The sequence below is a fragment of the Anastrepha ludens genome, chromosome 2, assembly GCF_028408465.1.
Source record: "Anastrepha ludens isolate Willacy chromosome 2, idAnaLude1.1, whole genome shotgun sequence".
In the NCBI taxonomy this organism is placed as follows: Eukaryota; Metazoa; Arthropoda; class Insecta; order Diptera; family Tephritidae; genus Anastrepha; species Anastrepha ludens.
In genome coordinates this window covers 67,735,568-67,756,840 of record NC_071498.1, presented here as the reverse complement: position 1 = coordinate 67,756,840, position 21,273 = coordinate 67,735,568, and the positions used below count along the sequence as shown (strand labels likewise).

Sequence of the window (21,273 nt, the reverse complement as noted above, 5' to 3'; positions counted from 1 at the left end):
CTAAAGCAAAGTAAAAATTTGTATTTGCCGTAAAACATTGAAAACGACAAAGAGCAAAATTTGCTAGTGCACAAGATTGTTGCCACAAAGAAGTGTTAAAATTGGAGAATCATAACTTTTGTTGGAAAGTGATTTTGCAAATTTAAAAATCTACAGTACACTAAATTTGAAAACAATGATGCGTCGCAAACGCTTAAAAACTTGATATAACAAGAAAGTGAAATTGGATATAGAAAAAAAGCATTTTTGAGTTGGTCATACAATTTTTGGGAAATACATACAAAAAATTCCATCAGCTCACCCCAATGTGCAATACTAAAATTTGGTTTTGGTAATAACCAAAAAAATTACAAACCAAAATATATTGAATAAAATTTTGTAATAAATATAAATTCTTAAGTGAAACCAGCCACTGGCCACAAAAACAAGGAAGTGATGCAAAGAAACTTTGGCTAAACATTATTTAAATTTCGAGATCAAAAAAGTTATTACTTTAAAAAAAGAGGAATAGATAAAGGTGTTATTTGGTGACCGAAAATGCGAAATTGTGAAAAGCAAAAAGTTAGAACTTTTAACAGATAGATATGAATATTTTTCGAGAAAATTACAAAAATTAATATACTAAAAAAATTTTCAAAAATGCGAGACAGCAAAGTGTCTTAAAACGTAAGTGTTTGCTTTGAAAGTGAAATTGAACAAGCATTTAGTTTTCATTAAAAAAACCTTAAAAAATTAATGAATTGAAAGATTCATTCAAATTAATCCAATTTCAAAGCAGTAGCACAAACATCAACAATCAACTGTTTAATGAAAACTGAAAAATAGATTAAAGCAATTATTTTTTGCAAATATTAAAAAAAGAGTAGTGCAAGTGTGAAAACGGTTAATGAAAATTAATTAATACAAATTTTCAACTCTTGAAAAAAATTGCAATCGTCGCCTCTACATATGCAAAATTATAAAAAAATCCCAGACAGTGCAATTGCAGAAAAATTAAAAAAACAAAAGAATTATTTCAAAAAACAAACTACAGTAAAACCATGAAGTAACAAAAAAACTAAAACCAAATTGTATACTGCAGTGGAAAATGATTTTCAGCAACAGAGCAAAGCAGGAAATAAAATTTTGAAAAAAGTTTAAAAAAATAATCCCTAAAACCCGTCAATTCAAACGCAAACCGAATGAAATCATTAAAAAATATTATTTAAGAATACGAACAAGAAATTTTAATCAAAAAATTTTATTCAAAATTCACAAAAAAAAAAAAAATTGACAAATGGGAAAAGAAATAGTTCTACGCGAAATTCCAAATTAAAAAAAAATTGTATTAAATTAAAAACAAAAATAAAATTTGTTCCCTAGATAAAAACAAAAACTCAATAAATCATAACATATTTAAATTATAAAATTTTTCGACACATGAAAACAAACAATTCGCAATTGAAGACAGCAAAAGCAGTCAAGGATCGGCTATAGAAAACTGTTGTAAATATTTTTACATAATAGAAAGTCCATTTCAAAAAAATAAAATATCTTACTCGCAATATTTTTGGCAATCCCGGGTGTTGGCGGTTATACCCCTAAATCTACCACAACAACTACGCATCCAACCAATCCAAAACTATACACCCCAACTATCAACAAATTGCAAGCAATCGCCCAACAACAACAGTAACACTAAAGCTCAATGCTTCTACGAATCGTCAATTGCTGACATTTATTTTGAATTGTAAATATTTTTTCTTTCACATCCTTTTTCCACCACGCTACCTACTTACCGACATACATACATACCATATATATTTTCCGCACTAAAACATTTTTTTTATGTACTAATAAACCTCCAATCACAAACGAACGAAACAGAAATTAAAGATTAGGAACAGCAGCAATTGCAAATTCTTACATATAAAATTTAAAAAATGAAAAGTCGAATAATATTAAGAAAATTATTAAATTTTTGATTTTGTTCTACATAAAAATTTCATCGTTTTGCGTGCCGTGCTATTTTTTGTTTTTGTTATTATTGCTGTCGTCGTATTTATATATTTAATCTGCATTTTTCTCTACATACACACAAACATGTACTATTTGTGAGTATCCATATGCATACATACATAATAGCTAATAATTAAGTGTGATTACCCTTTTATACAGATAAATATTATTATTTTTAATTAATTTTTCTTCTATATTTGTTTCTTTTTTTTCTTTCTTTTTTTTAATTTTGTTTTCATTTTTTATTAAAAGGTTTCTCACACTGGATTAATTACTATTTGTTTAAATTCTATTTGTTCGCTGACATTATTATAATTTACATCTTCCAAAAAGAAACTTATAAATTATGAATTTTTGTTTTTTAAATTTTATTCCCTAATTTTTCATAAAATTGTTTTTCTTGAGTAAAAATGTATTTTTATTTTAGCCAATGCAGTTTTGGTTTATGCAATAACAACCTGTGGTTTTAGTCCGAAAAAATAAGATGTTCCTTAATAAAATAAAGTTTTTTTTGTTAGTATTGTGTTGCGTTTTTTCGTTCTTATTATTTTATTTCCTTAACAAGTTTAGACATTTTACAATTTTTTTATATGTTGTTCTTAATTTTGCTTCAAATTTAGGCTTACCTTTTATTTCAGTTAGAGTTTTTTCATATTTTTTCATTTATTTAAACTTTCGCGTTTTATATTGCATGAAGTAGTTTTTGAGTAAAAATGTATTTGTTTATTTATTATTATTTATTTATTAATATTTATTTATTAACATACTTTTAAATTTTTGGCTTTCAACTTTTTATATTGAAATAACGAGTGGACTTTCCTTGCCATATTGTATTTTTTTAATTTTTTGTAAGTTAAAAAATTTTTTTTTTTAATTTCTTTGTTTTATATACTTTATATATTTTTTGTTGTGTTTTTGTTTTTCGAAAATTTGTGGTAGTTTTCCTAGCCATTTTTAATTAATTTCTACCGTCAAACTCTCAGTTGCTTTTTTATTTTCAAATTACTGCTTCATAATTTTTAGAATTAATTAGTTTTGCAATAAATATTCTATTTTTTAGTTCTTAGTTTTAGTGTTAAATTTGAACTCTTGTGTTGTTTTTCTAATTTTTAATCATTTGGTTTTTAATTTTTACTTTGAAAGGGAAATGATAAACTTTCCCAAAAGAAGTATTTAAATGTGTGGCCTTTATTTTGGGGTTTTGTTTCATTTTCTATTTCAAATATTGCTATTAAATATTTATTTTTACCATACCAACCCATAGCATTTTAGGCCAAGATAAAATTTTTTTTATAATATCAACAATTTTTTAAAATAATTAATTCGTGTTTCTTAAATCACTTAACTTAGTGTTATTTACCAGATTATTAACTTTTTGTATTTCTCAAAATTAAAATTTCTTTGGCTAATTTTATTATTATATAATTTATAATTTTATAAGTGAAAAACAAAATAAATGTAATATAATAATAATAAAAATTTGTTTTTAGTATTTTTTTATAAACTACTTATTTTTTTTACTTAACTTTATTTTTAAAATTGCAGCGCTAGCAACGGAGGCCAGAAACTAATAGCTTATTTTGTTTAATTTAAATATATTTGTTTATTTTTTGAAGTTACATTCAACTGCGTTGTTTTTTTTTGTTGGCACTATTTATAAGTACATCACTTTTTATTGAAGCAAGTTTACGAGAAACTTAAGAAAGCAAGTGTTAAAGCATTCCTGCATTATACCTACTCGTTTTGAACTACCTGAAATTTAATTCCTACGTAAAACAGTATGGCGAACAAAATATTTCACCGCTATTTTTAAATTGCAATTGATGGATTTTAAAACTTGCGAAATTCGTGAAATTAAGTGAAATATTTTAATTTTTTTATCTACCTTACTTTACCTTACTCACGCTCGCAGCACTTTATCTTTATTGTCCATGTATTATATCTCTCATAAAATTTTCTTTCCTTTAACTCATCTTGCCTTTAAATTTTCTCACACTGATACTTGGTTTATTGGTTTTTTTATTATTTGTATTCCTTAATACCTTCTCACATTCATCTCCTCTACTACACTTACTTTTTGTGTTTCTCTTCCTTTTCTTCGCGTAAAAAACATATCTGAAAATTAATCGGCGAAAAGTTGGAAAATCCCAAAAATCTGTAATAAATCGAAAAAATTAAATCAATTTTTAAAGTGTTTCCTGCATGTAACTGATTGCCAAGGACATACAAATTAATCAACAACAACAATAGCAGCCACGCTTATTGCCGGTGAAATACCGTCCATCTACCACTACAAGTACAGATTAAAAGGCTATGCAAATTTTGTGATTCACTCATTTCAACAAGTGTAAGAATTTCAATTTAAGAAAATATTACGTTAAATTAATAAATATAAATAAAATTATTAAGTCAAGTTAGTATTAAGAATTTCTATTTAGAATTTCTATTAATCAGTTTTTAATTATTAATATATTTCGTAATTTATTTAATTTTATATGCAATAGAAACAGCTCGAAAATGGTACTCATTAAAAAAAGCTTTAGAGCCGATAAAATTTACAAACGATTATCTATTTATGATGAATTAGTTTATTTAAATTTTTATGTTTTTATTAATTCGAATTAAAAGAAACGTGCCCAAACTGCCTCTTTTTCTATGTGCTTTGATCCGTTTTAACTGAAGAATGCATTCAACAAATGTATGGAATTGTTAAGTTTAAAATATTATTTATTTTTAAAAGGCCATTTTAGTTAAATATCATTACTTATTAGTTTGCGCAAAGTTTTCCTAAATTTTTTTTACCTCAAAAACAAAAAAAAAAAGGGACACTTCCGAGATTCTGAAATATACTTCAGAATAGTCAGCTGTATTTCAGGATATTTTTCAATTTATTTTAATTCTTTATAGTACCTGCATTCATATTGTACAATTTTTGGCACTATGTAGAATATTCTCTACTTATCCTCCAGTAAATTAAATGCTTTCTGAGATATACATACTTCACGCAGCTCATTTGAATTATTGTACATTTGATGCGTTCCGAAAATCAATTGACTGTACCAAAGAATATGTAATACTGAAGTATATTTTACAATAACCATGACTTTATTAGAAAAGGTGTAAACAACTGGGAAATGAAACGAGATGTTTTGTGAATAAAAACTTCGTCACAAAAGCCAATTTAAAACAAAAACAAAATCAAAATCAGAATTCCCGAGAAATATATAAAATATTACAGGAAGATTGACTGGACACGGGTAAACCAAAGAATAAAATACATACATAAATGGACAAATGCCAACTCTGAGTTCAAATTTCTACTGAAAGGCTCTTCGGATGTTTAAAAAATAATTAATAATAATTTCCTGTGTATGGTCATCTCGACCACGTCTTGTGGATACCATCCGTTCTGTTCAAAATTTTTTTCATTAATAAATCGTATTAGTTTTTAATTCATTAATCTGCTCAGATCAGTAACTTGGCTAGCCAATGAGAAAGTGGACTTTGGTAGTCAAAACACTTCCATTTCATTTCGTGGCATTTTTTCAGGTGATTTGGTGTGAAGGCGTGTATGATATTTTACACTATCTTGCAAATATAATTTAGAACTCAGTCGGCTGGTCTTTGCAACCGCAAAATCGTTAATCAGTCGCTTGTAACGTCCACATTAAAAGTAGCGCTTTCTCATTCTTCACTTTGAAAAAAGTATGGACCTATTATGTTCCTATGTGGCGTGTTGGTCAAAGCAGTGAACTCTTTGCTTTTGGCATAACGAAGGTCTCACGGGTATTATATGTATTAACAATGTTATTCTTATATTTAGTCGAAAAAAATTGATTTTGGAAATAAACTGTTATGATTTGTAAATATTATCCGAATGGAAGTAAATCATTGCACGGTAATGTGCTAAAGTAGACTAAACAAAAATGACCAAATTAAGCGTTTACTCGGACAGCTGAGCTCTAAGAAATCCTTTTCGAAATTTTTACTCACCAACGGAAAATAACCTTTATGTATTACTCAGTTTGAGCTCCAATATCCCACGCCTGAGCATGCTCGATTGCGGTACTTTCAGTAATTTTTAATATGCCAAGATGAAGCAGTGATTTCTGCGAAATTCGTAGCAGTGAAATTTTAAGCATTTTGTTGTTATTTTATATTTTGGTTTGGTTTTCACTTTCTTTCGCTAATTCGCTTTTATACAGGCTAAAGTGTAAGCAGCGAAATTTCGATGTAAACAAAAATGAGTCATTTATTTACAAAAACAATCGTAGTGCGACCTACAACAATCAAAAATTCGAAACCATCGGGAAGTGACTGCAGATGCAGGGATGACCTACATACATATGTATGTACATATCTATGTATGTAGTTATTGCAATTTATACATAATGTTTTGGTTTTACGTTGTATGAAACTAATTTAAGCGATTAAATTGGCCATTGCTGACAAATTCATTATAAAAAAAAATTTGTAATTTACTTGAAAACTATATTTGAACTTTGGTTTAAAAATATTATTAAGGGAAGAAATACCTAGTACTCATTTGTAGATATTGTTGAAAATCGATTACGCAAATTATTATATTATACCAACCTTGGTGCCACCACTTCAGTCCAACTAAAGGTATCACAATGAGGCTCCAAGCCTAAGTGTGCGCCATTACGCGCTCATGGAAAGTGACAACCACCGTAACTTAACCCATCCTGAGTGCCACTTGGTGCGCTAATCGAAGTGATAACCTATTTTCTACACACAGGATATGACCACACCATCACTTCGAATATAAATAAATTTTGGGTAATTTTTTTTTAGTTTTTAATGATAACACAAAGTTGCCTTTGTAGGACTAAATATGAAGTTATATGTAAATGATGCAGAGCTTAAAATATCACTCATTTGGAAGATACTAAAAATATTGATATACTTCGGGTGCTTCCAAATATGAAATTAATCAAACAGGGTACAAATCAGTTTGGGTTTGAGTCATAGACATTTCAACAGTATTCAGCAGTTGCGTATCAAATTTCTTAAGCATTCAAGATTGGCCACCGTCGTCGCCAGACTTGAGGGCTTCTGGACTTTTTATGTACACTATACGTGGAAGATTCTTGAAGAACACTTGCAGACTCAAAACGAAAACGGTATTGAGATGACACGGAGTGAGGTGGGGCCAAAAGCTCGTTGATATAGTGTAGATACTTGAATTTCTCCAGTATAGCACTTGAATCTTTTCTGCAGGAAAACTACAAATCTAAATTTCCTGAGGCCCGTTGTTGGCTTAATGCGAATATAAGACTAAAATTTTTACTGGCAGCTCCAAAGCTAACTCCAGACTATAATCTAGGGTTTATGCCGAAAGTATTATATATTAATTAAAATAGGCTTTACATTTTCTTGAGATGCATGTATTGGTGTTCCAAGTTAAGGTGTACACAATTCTTTAATTCCTGACTTATGCTATGTTTCTGTTATAAATTTCATTTTATGAGCAACATTAAGAGGGCGGCTTCTCTATTAAAAAAATAATTCCGCATGATACATATATATATATATATATATATAATTGGCGAGTACACCCTTTTTGGGTGCCTACTCCGAATGACAGATATTTGTTACGAGGAGCTTTTTCATGGCAGAAATACACTCGGAGGTTTGCCATTGCCTGCCGAAGGGCGACCGCTATTAGAAAAATGTTTTTCTTCTTTTTGATCTTTCACGGAGATTCGAACCAACATTCTCCCTGAATTCCAAATGGTACCAACCCATTTGGCTCATAAAGCGAAGCGAAACACAAACTTAAGTTACAATCATAATTTTCTCCAAATTCCCTTTGAAAAGAAAACCCGAAATATATAATAATTTAATAAATATATTGTTTTTAGATAAATAAATTGAATAATCTTCCAAAAATATGTGCTTTGCTTGGAATAATTCTTCAGATAAATTTAAGGTTTTTCTACCTAAATTAAAGTAAGAGTACCTGCATTGAGCGATATTGCATGCACTACACATCAAACTTATTAGGGGGACATGCTTGAGTTGCCAAAAAATTTCATATCAGCATTCGTAAATTCCTTTCTTGGGTCGTGATATTGCTAGAAACTGTGATTAAGATCGATGATTAAGTCTGAGGACTACGGAATCTAATGTCGGAAAAGAGGATTGGCTCCGACTAAGGTGCAGTTAAAGAAATAATATTTTTGAAAATATATATTTATGTAGGCACAGAAGGTTTAGTAGTTTTGCTGAATAATACGTAGAAGACCAATAAAGAAAGATCTTTGAATTGTTTATAATTCTGGTAGAGATTTTAGTACCCATTTTCTTATTTTTGTGCAATATTCCTGTAAAAATTTATACATTTTGTTCAAAAATTTTTTACTGATAAATTGAGTGTACTATAATTGAATGCCTCCTTATTTATAGCAAACTAAAAACTCAATATCTTATAAAAATCAAAGTGTGAAGGTGAAAAATACTTGAAATAAAATTAAAGACAAATAATGTTTTCACATGAAACAAAAACATAGCTATTTTCTCCTTAAAATAACCAAAATGCTTGCATTATTACGTACGTAATAAATCCTCATATGTATGACATATTGCACCGGTTGTCATTGTTCATTTTCATTATCCGCGTTTCCATCCCTTACAGGACTGTTTTGTAGCAACAAGGATTAGAGAGAAAGATGTCATGCAGGTTTTGTCCTATGTTAAATGAGCAAAGGACTTGAAACTAGTTTTAAGTCTACTTGCGAAGATATTTAATATATATACACTCGTATATATATACATACTAGGGTATCCAGGTAGAATTTTTTTATTTGTTATTTTGACAGCGACCCCTCCTACGAACTGGAAATCTTGCCAGAAGGAATCATATCTTCCCTCAACGAAATAAATCGCCTAACGATTGGACCACGTTGGCGAAATATTTCAAATTAATTTCCAAAGCCAATATTGCGTATCCCAAACAGTGCGTCTATTGAAAATAAGTCGAAATTAGATTAACTAATGAAGCGCATTTTCATCTGGGTGGTTTTACTAAAAAGCACCTTATCGTCGAGTAGCCAATACATCCTCAGAGAGTGACAGCTTGGTGTGGATTTTGTAGCCCGGACCCGGTGAGCGCTACAAAGGCACGATAAATGATCTTTAATGGCTGAAAATTAAAGGCATATAATTGAGCGATCTTTAAATGGCACCCGTAGTCACTATCATCAGTTTGCGCGCCAAGTTCGGTAATCGAGTTGCCAATCGCCTCGGCGATGTCAGTTAGTCACCTCGTAAGTTCGATTTGACACCGTTAGAAATTTTGTGTGGGGTATCGTGAAGGACCGATGATATGCGAACAACCAATTAACGAATCAGGCCGAAACCCTCACCAAGGAGTGAATGAAATGGTTTTCGATAAATAATGTAAATGTTTGCTCCTGAATAAACCAATAATGTACTAATTTTATTCATGTACTTGAATGTTTAAAAAGAAACCACTACATGGATAACGCTGTATATATATAATTTGAACGTGCATCTTTCGATGGTCATTTGGCTGAGCTTTTCATATAGTTTGCAGTGTGCCCTGATTTTTGATTTTGTTCCTCAAATGGGTGGACCTACAGTTTTATGTCACCCCCTCATGGTAGATGGTTTTTTATGAGGCATGATACATTTCACATCAATTTCTCGCTTTCAAAAAAGTATTTTCTATCATTTGGAGTTTCATGTCCACAATAGGTTACGAACCCAGACCCTACCGAATGGTAGTCTGTGCCATTTAGTTATGGCGGACAACACTTGTATTTCTATATCTCTGATAAACTCATAACCAAATATTTTCTGATTAACCTCGACCGGGTTAAAAATCTATATACATACGTCAAGGAGAGCTTATTTTATAAATTTTAGTCAGCTTGCTTATATTTGGTGAATGATCTACACTCACTTCCAAACTGAACATTCTTCAGCTGCACGTAATGCACAAATTCATTCCTTCCTATATTTATTCATTGTTTTAGCTTTAGTAATTCCCTAATATATTAGTTATTTTAGTTCATCTCACATTGTTAGTGAATTTCTAACGGAATAGTAGTTGCCAACGCCTCCTTAATATGCAAATGTGAGTAGACAGAATAAGCCATGGGTCAATGCACTCCGTAACTGACTTGAGATTTAATGAAGCGCTGCGTCATCGCATCACCGCTAATTCTCGCCTAACTGTTTTTTACGCTAAACCAGGATTACGTCACTGCTAAGAATTTGATATTTTGCTTTTGCCAAAAATTGCGAAATACTTATCTGCACTAATGACTCGTCCAGTAATGGCTTTTCTAAATTAGGTAGTCAAGCTCCACTAATTCTTTTACTAAATATACAACTAGTCAGACTTTACTAGAGTTCGCACTTATACTAATGCATAGATAAATATTATTTTATTATTCCGCATTAATTATCAAGTATTTGATTGTTTACTCTTATTTATTTCATAATTTTTACAACTCAACTCGTTTGATAAAAAGATAAGTTTATGCATATGCGAAAATATGTATGTTTTAAGTACTTATACATTTTGAGATTAAATTTAATTTATTTCAGTTATTGTTTCGATTTACTTATTGAAATATATTGGTAATATGATACTCTGATTAAATTATAACTATGCTATTTTGTGATTCATCACCGCTGACCGAATCTTATTTGTTTCAAGTGGCAGCGGCTTCGGCTACCAATTTTTTCAATTCACATTGATAGCAGTAACATTTCGGTGCTCGACTTTAGACAATAAGATCAGAATCTGCTTTAGAGTATAAAAAATAAAAATGCAATTTTACTACTGATAGACAGCAATTTTGGACATAAATTAGCTACTCTGAACAGCGTAGAATGCTGCGCTTACCTCTCTGTTATAAACTATCTCCTAAAATATCGGGAGGCTGTATAATGAGGTTTTTAATTTCTATTTCGTATTTTCCGGCGTTCCATAAGTGAAATATTTGAAATGTTATTGTAAGTCAAATAAATATTCTCTCCCCTTACACTGCGATCATTGCAGTCGATTGTGAAAAGTTTGTTATGGTCGGACATAAGCCAATAAATTTTATTTGCATTAAGATCAAGCGTCACACGGGAAATTTCATTCAGATCGGAACAAGAAATATAAATTTTATTTGGTTTAAACCCATAGAGTTTCTGTTGGGCTAACCGCATTCCTTGATCTCGCCAACTTATTTCTACTAGGTTTCTTTTGACTTGAACATCAAAGGTGGAATATTTCATATTTAAGGTCTTAAAAATAAGACTCAATCTACAACCACTTTTTAAAGTGATTATATACTTTATCGAAATACCTCAGTTATTCATGGTATGTGGCGCTGCCGTAATTCTTTGATTTTTGACAAATATCGCACATTGTGACAAGAAACATCAAATGATAGGAAACAGCTTTCTAAATACGGGCGCCCATGTGCATTTGCGACTTGAAAAAGTTACAAATGAAAACTGTCTATCATTGGAAGGTGACATAAAATTATATATACCTCCAGTTGTGAGACAACCTTAGGTCACGCAGATCATAGATGAAAGGCATGTAAGGGCCTTTCCATATACTATGGCAATTTAAGTAAAGCGGCCGCCGTAGCCGAATGGGTTGGTGCGTGATTACCATTCGGAATTTACAGAGAGATCGTTGGTTCGAATCTCGGTGAAAGCAAAATTAATAAAAATATTTTTCTAATAGCGGTCGCCCCTCGGCAGGCAATAGCAAACCTCCGAGTGTATTTCTGCCATGAAAAAGCTCCTCATAAAAATATCTGCCGTTCGGAGTCGGCTTGAAACTGTAGGTCCCTCCATTTGTGGAACAACATCAAGACGCACACCACAAATAGGAGGAGGAGCTCGGCCAAACACCTAACAGAAGTGTACGAGCCAATTATTTATATTAAGTCGTTGAAAACTGAACTGAAATTATTACCAGATATTAGAAGGAATTAAGTTGAATTTAAACATATTTTTATATATTTTGAATAACAAATAATTTGGTATCCCGAGATTACGGGACTATATTTTTCGGGACTAAATGTGAAAAAACTTCGGTAAATTTACGTAAGGCATAGAATTAATTAAATACTTTTACACTAATCCGACCTGATTTTGCTCCTTTTGTGTAAATAAGGTTAGGGAATTAAATGAAATTAAAAGATTAGTAATAAAAAGTAGCTATCAGTTAACACAATAGCTTTTGAATTTTTCATAAAGTGTATTTCTAAAAATTAAGTATTTAATTGCTTTGAAAGTATAAACTTGTTACCCACATACATATGTACGTATATTTACTATCAGATTCTCATAACAAGACTTCACAGTTTAGCTTCAATGCTCAGTAACAAATAATTCAGAATCCCACAAAATGCTGCACGAAAATGCATTACGAGCTCAAAACGATTGCACCGTTAAAGACGTTGAAGAGTTAAAGTAACTTGTCCATTTTTCATTCAATAAATTCTTTTAAAGATCACTTGTTTTCTAATAAATAAAAAGATTTTACGAAAATTCTACAATAACAATAAGAAAAATATAAAAGAAATCCAAAAAAAAGTTCAGAAACCGTTAACTGGCGCAGAAATATGCTTCATCATGCGATTGTGAATGCAGGTCTAATAACTCAAAAAACATAAATAGAAATAAAAACAACAACAATATCAGTACCGCAAACTAAAGCAACGAGTGAGCAGTAAAAAAGCGTTAGTTACTCCAAAATGGGTGAATCCAAAGCGATAGGCAGGCAGACACTGAAATAAAAGCAGAAATAATTAAATTAAATAAAACGAAGGAAAACACATCCACACCTACATAAAGTAAGTGAAAGAAATGGCGAAAAATATTATTTCTTTCATTAGTTAATTTGACGTTCATATTGTATGTAATAGTTGTTGTTGTATGTTAGAGCTGCCACTGCTACGAGTACTGCTGCTGCTTTATTCATAAGCTCACACGAAATTCAAGTAGCTGCAGACTAACTAAAACGAAACAATACAAAACAGCAACTAAAAGTAACAGTACCTAAATTAGCTAGTAAGCTTTACTCCAGCGAAAAAGTTGCCTGTTGAAATTGTGCGAGTGGCCGGTGAAGAGTGAGGCGATGAGGTGTAGTAAAGAGGCGCGCAAAATCAGTCAAGAGTACGAAATTTAAGCAGCAGCAGCGGTTAGACACAATAAAATACATATTTTACCCTACGTTGCTTAAAACAAAAACACTAAATGTTCGCCTGACGAGCAGCTGTGTTGGGAAGAAAATGTACCAAAACAAAAACAAACAAACAGAGCACCAAAAAATCATGCATTATAAATTCACGAAGTCCAGTCGAACGTTGGAGTTCGCTGACCTGCTGGCTGTCGGCGTTTATTTTGTTGTCTAACGAATTTTTGCTATTAGGTTTTTCGTTGTACCGAGGAATGGAGTGACCAAAAACTTATTAAAAATACAAATAGTGAAACAAAGGTATTAAAAGCTTGAAATATGACTAAATTCGCATAGTGACCAACACAAAAAGTATAGGCGTGTGTATATATGTATGTACAACAACAGTAATACTATTGTATTAAAAAAGTCATAGTAGCGGCTGATGACCGCTTGCCTTGTGCAGCTGTGCGCATGCGAAGGCGTTTGAGTTGAGTTGTGCCGCCACAAGTTGACCAAAATAAATTGTATGTATTTCCTTACATTTTCTGCATCAGAAAAATTAAATGCTGATGAATTTTTATTTAAATATAACAAAGCATAGGCATGCAAAGAGAGCAGAAAAAATAACGAAAGAGTTCGTTAGCACAAATAATGAAAAAATGAAAATTCCTAAAGCAATCCAAGACAATCGCAAAAACACATAAAGCAATTACTTTAGAGAACTTAACGCTGTCGGACCGAATAAGTATGTGCGCTTGGGAGGCATAGACAAGTTCACTGATCAAAATTTGCTTACTTTTGTTGGAGTGACGACATGAATGAGTAAAAAAAGAGCAGAAAACAATTATAACACATCGCGTAATATTTGCCAAAAAGAACAACAAAACAGTACAGCCAGAAAAATAATTGTGGTTGTGACGTTTTGATAGCTTTTTTCTTGCTGGATGGCTGAAGTAGCCGAAAGCGTTTGTATGTAAGTTTATATGTACATATGGTATGTACAGTATTGAGCAAAATCTAATTAAATTTGCTACAGGTAGAGATAAACGAGTGGATTTGTACGTGATTTTCATTCGGTTGATTCTGAACTTGGTGCCTATTATGGGCATAAATCAACATATGATAGAAGTAAATTTATTCCTAATAGTGCGTTTCCACCGTAATGAAATATGACATTTAACAAAATATTTCGAAATCTATTGGGATTTCATATAAAAATTCATGATTTCGAAATATTCGATTTTCACGGTATTTTAACGTCACCTTTGTAATGTAATTAAAATATAATTTTAAAAATTCATATCTTCTTTAAAATTTAAAGTGAATAAAAATGAGAAGAATGACAAAAAATATAGAAATAAATAAATTGACGAGCATCGATTGTGCAGAAAAAAATCTCAAAGAAGTGGCGTTAATGTTTATTTTGTTCCTATTTTAAGCATAACCGCTTTTAAAAGAAGTAAATAAACAAATAAACGTCAGCTAAGAAAGTATGTGTGAGCCAATCATATGCATATGTTGGTGTATATAAGTTTTGGTTTTTCCGTCTACCCAAGAAAGGCAGGAATTTCTCAAGCGTCGATATCAAACAATTCATCTACTAAATAAAGAACTAAAGATATATCATCGTTATATTTAACAGCAAAAAACTTTCCGATACATCAAAACAAAATCAAAAATTAAGAAAAACTTCGGAAAGAGTTTTGGAAATAAAAATATCAACTACTTGAAACATGGTTTGTTCTCGGACGAGATCGAATTCAATATTTTCCACTCAGCTGGGTAGGCGCATGTATGGTAAACGATTTCTTAGCAGTTACTGCTAACTGGCAAGCGTGGTCTGCCTCAAATACTGGGAAACTCAGCTTTATAGGCCGTAATATGGTCATATCCACCGCACATCAGCAATGCGGTAGTAGTAGAGCAGCAGATTCGACATTTTATAATTTCTTGCTCTCTACAATGATTGTTCTCTAATTTAATTGACCCCCTTTGTTTACATTTTACTTTGTTGTTGTCTGGAGCAGCGATTTTAAAGAGTGCCGTTCCCATGGCAATACGTTCTACGTTACCGAAACGACTCGAATTTATATCCGGCTAAATGATGCCTCTTTAGTAGCATTTCCCATACAATTTTTGAATGTTTTTCAGCCATCTAAAACTACTTGAATCACATCCACAATTGCCACGTATCAAAATTGGTGGACTTAGTAAATCTTCTAAATTGATGACCAAAACCAAAACATTGTTTGGTTCGGGTTTTTTTTTTGTATGATTAACTTCGTTTCTTAGTCGCTGCTGTTGTGTTATGCAATATAAAGATACAATTTTGCTTTGTTACTCCGACTTCGTTAGTACCCCTCCAATCGAGAGTAAATACTATTAATGCTTAGGAACTATTACACGAAAGTTGCTCACGTTTAGCAGATTTTTTTTCGATTAATTGCACCTTTTAGCCGTTAAAGCAAAAATATTGAATTTTATTTTGCACACTACTGTACATGCATATACTTAAGCTTAAAAAAGTCATTTCATACAATCGCAATTTGCATATTGAGCAAAAGCACTCACATGAATTACATACATTTATAGACTTTCCGAGCAGTGAATGATGTTTGTGGGTATGGTTGTGCTCCTGGAGGCGTGCGCATACGCCATCGCTTCATGCATAAAATCTGTGTCGCTCTATTCAAATTACTTTGCGGTTACTACTTAGAATACTATCCACACTTTGTGAGTTTATTGAACCACTGCATGGCTGTGTTTTTATTATTGTTGCCAGCCTTTTTTTATGTCAGTTGCAAATGCTAATAGGAATCGCACGCTTCCGCAAAAAATCGGAAATGAGTTGTTGAATGATTTAGCAATTTGTTGAATTGTTTAATAGAGTGTATTTTTTTTTCTTTAATTTTCAACATTATACTCTTTGGAATCGCTGTTGCTATGGTCATTGTCGTTTATTTTCAAAACTAGAATATATTCCATCTATAGAAAGGAGGATGACACATTAGTACGTCATTCAAATATAATCGTTCGCGTCAACTTATTTTCACTGGAAGGTGTTTCCATATGGCGATTCCGATTGTGGCAAATCTCCGTCTTCTCCTAGGTATTTTCTAGTTTGTTAACAAGAAAAAATTGCAAAGGAACCAAGTCCGCTGAGTATGGTAATTGAGAGCAGATTTCAGTGCTACTTCTGGGCAAAATATTCAGATTTTGTGATACATTTTTTTCCATAACAGAAAATCACCGATCACATCAAAACAAACTTAACCTTTGTGGTTCTCACACCTCGTATACTTTATAGTATACACACATTATGAGTCACGTGATGTCTTGTTCTTGCCAAAAGTGAGAACCTCGTATCAAATACGAGAGTGATTTTACGCGCGAAATAAGCTTTCGCCGAAAGTGGGACATAGGTACAATCATCGTTCGACTCATAAGGCAAAGGGTTAAATATTAAAATAAGCACAATAATTTAGACACAGTGTGACTCTTCCGCTACAGGGCTCAAATCGTCGATGTCGCGAACTAATTTGGCCGACGAAAATAATTATTGTATTTTAAAATTAACAACCATCGACGATTTTAAACCAATAAATCAATTTATTTTTTTATTTGCTCACTTATATTAATTTATCGGGCTCGACCCCCACGATTCAAATAAAAACTGATAAAGATAATATAAAAACTGCATATGTACTTAATGTTAGCAGTACATATATTGGAGTTTATTTCTTGAAATATTCACAAAGTAATTCTTTGAAATATTCTCTGGTTGGTTCAACATCTATTTGCTGTTTGATATTTTATGTAAGTGTGGACTTATGTCTTAGAGGTTTGTTAAAACACAAAAGAGATAGTAATTCGGGTGAAGCCTTTCTATTATTCATAATGTCCTTTACGAAAATAACACCATGCATTTTTCTTCTGTTTGAAAAGCTTAGTAAATTCTAAATTGGACAGCGGAGATTATACATATGTTGGCATCGAATCATGCATAAACATTTGGCGAGAAGCAATTTTGTTTAATACCCCCAACCGATCAGAATGTATGGTGAACTCAGAATCCTAAATAAAGCTTGCGTACTCGAGAATAGATATTACTAGGAACGAAACGATACTTTTTACTGTCAGCGGGCCAATAAATTCTTAGGAATTTTATTTGATAAATCCGAGCTTAAAATTGCCAGCGCAAATGACATATTCCCTATGGCAATGGAAATTTAACTTCGTAGCAAGAAAATTCCAAAGTCTGCAACCGTAGTAGCGCGGTTAAATCAACATGGGCATCATAAGTGTAATTATACATATTGGGGCAGATGGGTCGTGGAAATGTTATGATGTTATTGTACATTTAGTTTAGTTAGGCGATAATCCATTGTTGGTACACCACAAAATAAGGGAGTTGATATCTGATCTAAATTTAAAAGAAATCTGTGTGTGTATGTTTTTTTAAATAATGTTTGCGTTTATTCACACATCATCTTCAAAATTTAGAAAACAAAACAAAAACAATTTACGAACATTTTAAAAACACTTCAACACACTTACAAAGTATAGTTGCTATTCGTTCTTGCCCAAATAATTTTGTTTTTAATTAAATTTTATCCTAAAACTAAAATTTACAAACAAATTTATAAAAATGATACAAAGGATGAAACGTATTTTACTTAAAGAATTTTATAGGTACTATAATTTTTGGCATTGAATAAATCTGAAATTTAAAATAAATTAGCTGTACAGATTTTATACTCAAGAATACAAATAAACACATTTTTAGAAGAACTGACGCCAATGTCCAAAATACTTTGGTCACCACACGTAGAATCACCAAGATATACTCGTATGTTTTTTGTATTGCTTTACAGATCTTTAGAATCCTAAGTGCTAAGACCGTTGCTCTTCAGAATCATTTAGGAATATGTAATTCATTTTTAAAATATTTACTGTATTAATTTAGATAAGTAAAACATATAATTTTTATTTTTACATTCCAAAAGATCTGTTTATGTTCTTTGTTTAAGGTTCTTCTTATTGAATTTTTCTTCAGCAGCAAGCTCCCTCTTCGTCTGATTTGCGTGTGTCAGAAGTCTGCTTATGTGCCTTCTGCTCGCTGCTTGTATTTCTTCGTCAACTGAGTCGACATTTAAGTCCCGGCGAATGTCAGCATTTGCTATACACCATGGTCCTAAGTAGCTTCGACTGGGCACGTTGCAGCATTACCAAATTGGATTTAGAAGCTGTGCCCCAAACTTCTATACCGTACTTAGAAATTGGTGCAATTGTCATTTCGTAGATTAAGGTTTTATTTTGCAATGAGAGCTTTGACTGAAGCCCCAGCAGCCAGTATAGTTACCGAAGGCGATTTTTAATTTCATTTCGTGTTTTTTATATGTTTTGAGTTTTGCGTCAATTGTAAGTGTAAGTAGTTAGCTTTTGTATCAGTATCCACGTCCAATCTTTAATGAGTCTATGGTTACCTTACCTGGTATGGGAGTGGTTTTTGTGGCCATTAATTTCTATATTCCATTTCTTGAACCAATCCAGTGTTCTGTTTAGCTCGTTTTGGAAATTTTGTTGCGCTATCATATATTACAGTGTTATCTGCAAACGTTGCAATCATGCTGTTTTCTGAAGATGGTTCCGGTAAATCAGCGGTAGAGATGACATACAGAGTGGGTCCTAATACACTGCCTTGGGGAATTCCTGCGTTCATGGCTTCAATGTATGAACATGCGTCATTGTATTTAACATACAGTTTTCTGATATGCAGTTGTTGGCTTTCGTTGCTTGGGGGAAACTTGGTTCTGGCAGCCCTTTAAAATGTCTTCGCAATCATAGCCATGCGCAGCTCTGTTGACAGGCTTGCGCGAATTTGGATTAGCCTCTGGGTCCGCTCATCTACTTCTATTCCTTTGCATCCCGGTACCCAATAGACGGTGTCTCTTCTACTACATAACATTCTTCTAGCATCTCGTTACTGCACTGTCGCTCACAAAGCGAATTCTGTGTTGATGACTACCTGGCTGCCAGTGAATATATGCACATTAGAGCTGAGAGTGGCCAGTTCAGTCATTTAGTTGCAGCGTAGAGGTCGGTTTGGAAAGTACTGCAGTAATCGGAGAGCTTGTTGAGAGGTGTGCGGATTTTTATCCTTTTATAGAGTAACTATAAATTCGCATCTTGAATGTCCATGTGGTTAAATTAATATTCATTTCTCATACATATGCATGTAAGTATGTAAGTAAACTTCTTCTAAGAATGCATAACTGCGCAGCTGTCTTTAGTTTGCTAAGGTAATGCTTCAAGCTGACTATTCGTATAGTACTGCAAGATATTAAGACTGAAGCTCGTCAGCTAATAAAACTAATGGCGTGTAAGCAAAAAGTGTAGAAAAGTTAAAAATGTGTGTCTAATTCTTTCACACCCATTACCCCCATTTCTGACGCTGCCGGAGGCTTATCAATGAACATAAAAAAACAAGCACACACACATATATATGTAAATGCCACATACATTGTTATGAGGGAATGCGCGCAGGCGCATGTCACGCGACAAAACAGTGGCGCAAATGCACAAGCAAACACAAGGCGATAAGCGAGCCCATAGCACTGAAAACACTTAAGGAAAACACATTTGCATGCGTGTATTGTGTGAGTAAACTCGTGCTTGTTTGTGTGTGCGAATGCATAGTTTTACGAGTTTTTCTGAAACAAACAAAAAATCAGCTTATTAATGACCCTTGTGCGTTGCTGTTGTTGCTGCTGCAAGCGCCGCCAATAGTTACTTTTCGTTTTCCACTAACTTGGCCGAGTTTTCACATGAAACCGCAAAGAGATTCGCTGAGAGAAAAACCCTCAGCCACACATATTCACACATATACGAGTGCCTACGCGCCACCAAAATCCCATTGGACACAAAAGCATACAAATGTGTTTACATGTGTATGTGTGTGCTTATATCGCTGGTTTTTTATGGCACCGTTAGCAGTAAAATCAAAAAAACCAAGTTTTCGCCGTGGTGTGGCACGTGTGTCATTGACAAGCTGGTGAGCGTGCGCACGCGCATGTGTCAGGGCCTTTTGGGTATGTGGCAAGTAGATTCGCTGCCGCCACTAGCCAATTTACTGTTGGCTGCAGACAAACAACTTTAGCCTCAATTGTTAGGCTGGCTACTTGCAACAGCTGCACAACCTTGTCAAGTTTGCTTAAACTATAGTTGTTGTTGTTATCGTTTATTTTTATTGCTGCCGCACGCCACACCGACCTCAATGTGGTTGCATACGAGTATATTCATTTGTTTTCTTCTGAAACACTTTGCTTTTGTTGGCATTTTTCCTTTTGTTGTGCTTGTTTTTTTTTTGCACCAGCAGTAACAGCATTAGTCGTTGCATCTTCTCACGTGCGCTTGTAGCCAATTGCTTTTACTATTGTTGTTTTACTATTTTCGCATTTTGCTCAGCAACCACCACAAGCAGTGCCATCTGTGTTGGGGCCAATCCATGGCTACTTAGCCATTCGGCTATTGGCTGATGGCTGTCCTTAATACTGTTTTTGCATGGAATTCTTCCCAAAGAAGATTTTCCACACGTCTCTATCGCCACACATCATCAAAAAGTTTGCGGTCGGGGTCAAGCGTTTGCTTAGAAACCAAAAAAAAAACAAAAAAACAAAAAACAATAAAAACAGTAGCCCACGGAAAATGACAAAAACAAACAATATTTATGTTCCTCAACTGCAATTACTTGTAACTGCTCACATTCATAATCACATAGATATGCATGCACTTGTACTTGCCTTGCTTTGCTTTGCTTTTTTATACTCGCATTGGATGTGCATTTCCACTAACGTATAAATATTCATGTACGTGTGCTCATGCACGCCATAATTTCAGCCTTGACTGCGCTCTTTTCTTTCCCTTGATTTGCTTACAATTTTGGTCATACAACAACAGAGTTTTCCCAGCCTTCTCATACTCCTTCTAGCTCGTCTTCTGCACTATCATTACTTTTTATATCGGTTTTTCTATTTTCAAGCTCAATTCATTTGCATATATGACACTATTTTTGGTTTTATAGCCATTAGTTG

The 21,273-nt window shown here is 32.7% G+C and overlaps 1 protein-coding gene across 3 annotated transcripts in view; it reads left to right on the top strand.

Annotated features, from left to right (window-relative positions):
- The first annotated feature begins 1,387 nt into the window (after window positions 1-1,387).
- Window positions 1,388-21,273, top strand: part of LOC128871720 (ichor) — a 51,150-nt gene continuing 31,264 nt past the window's right edge. The window contains exons 1-2 of one of the 3 annotated variants that reach the window (XM_054113705.1): window positions 1,388-1,729; window positions 4,136-4,345. The gene's annotated coding sequence lies outside the window, so the exon portion shown is untranslated. Of the gene's footprint in view, window positions 1,730-4,135; window positions 4,346-12,738; window positions 12,855-21,273 lie in introns of those variants that run through there. The other 2 variants (XM_054113706.1, XM_054113704.1) reach the window with 2 other exon arrangements.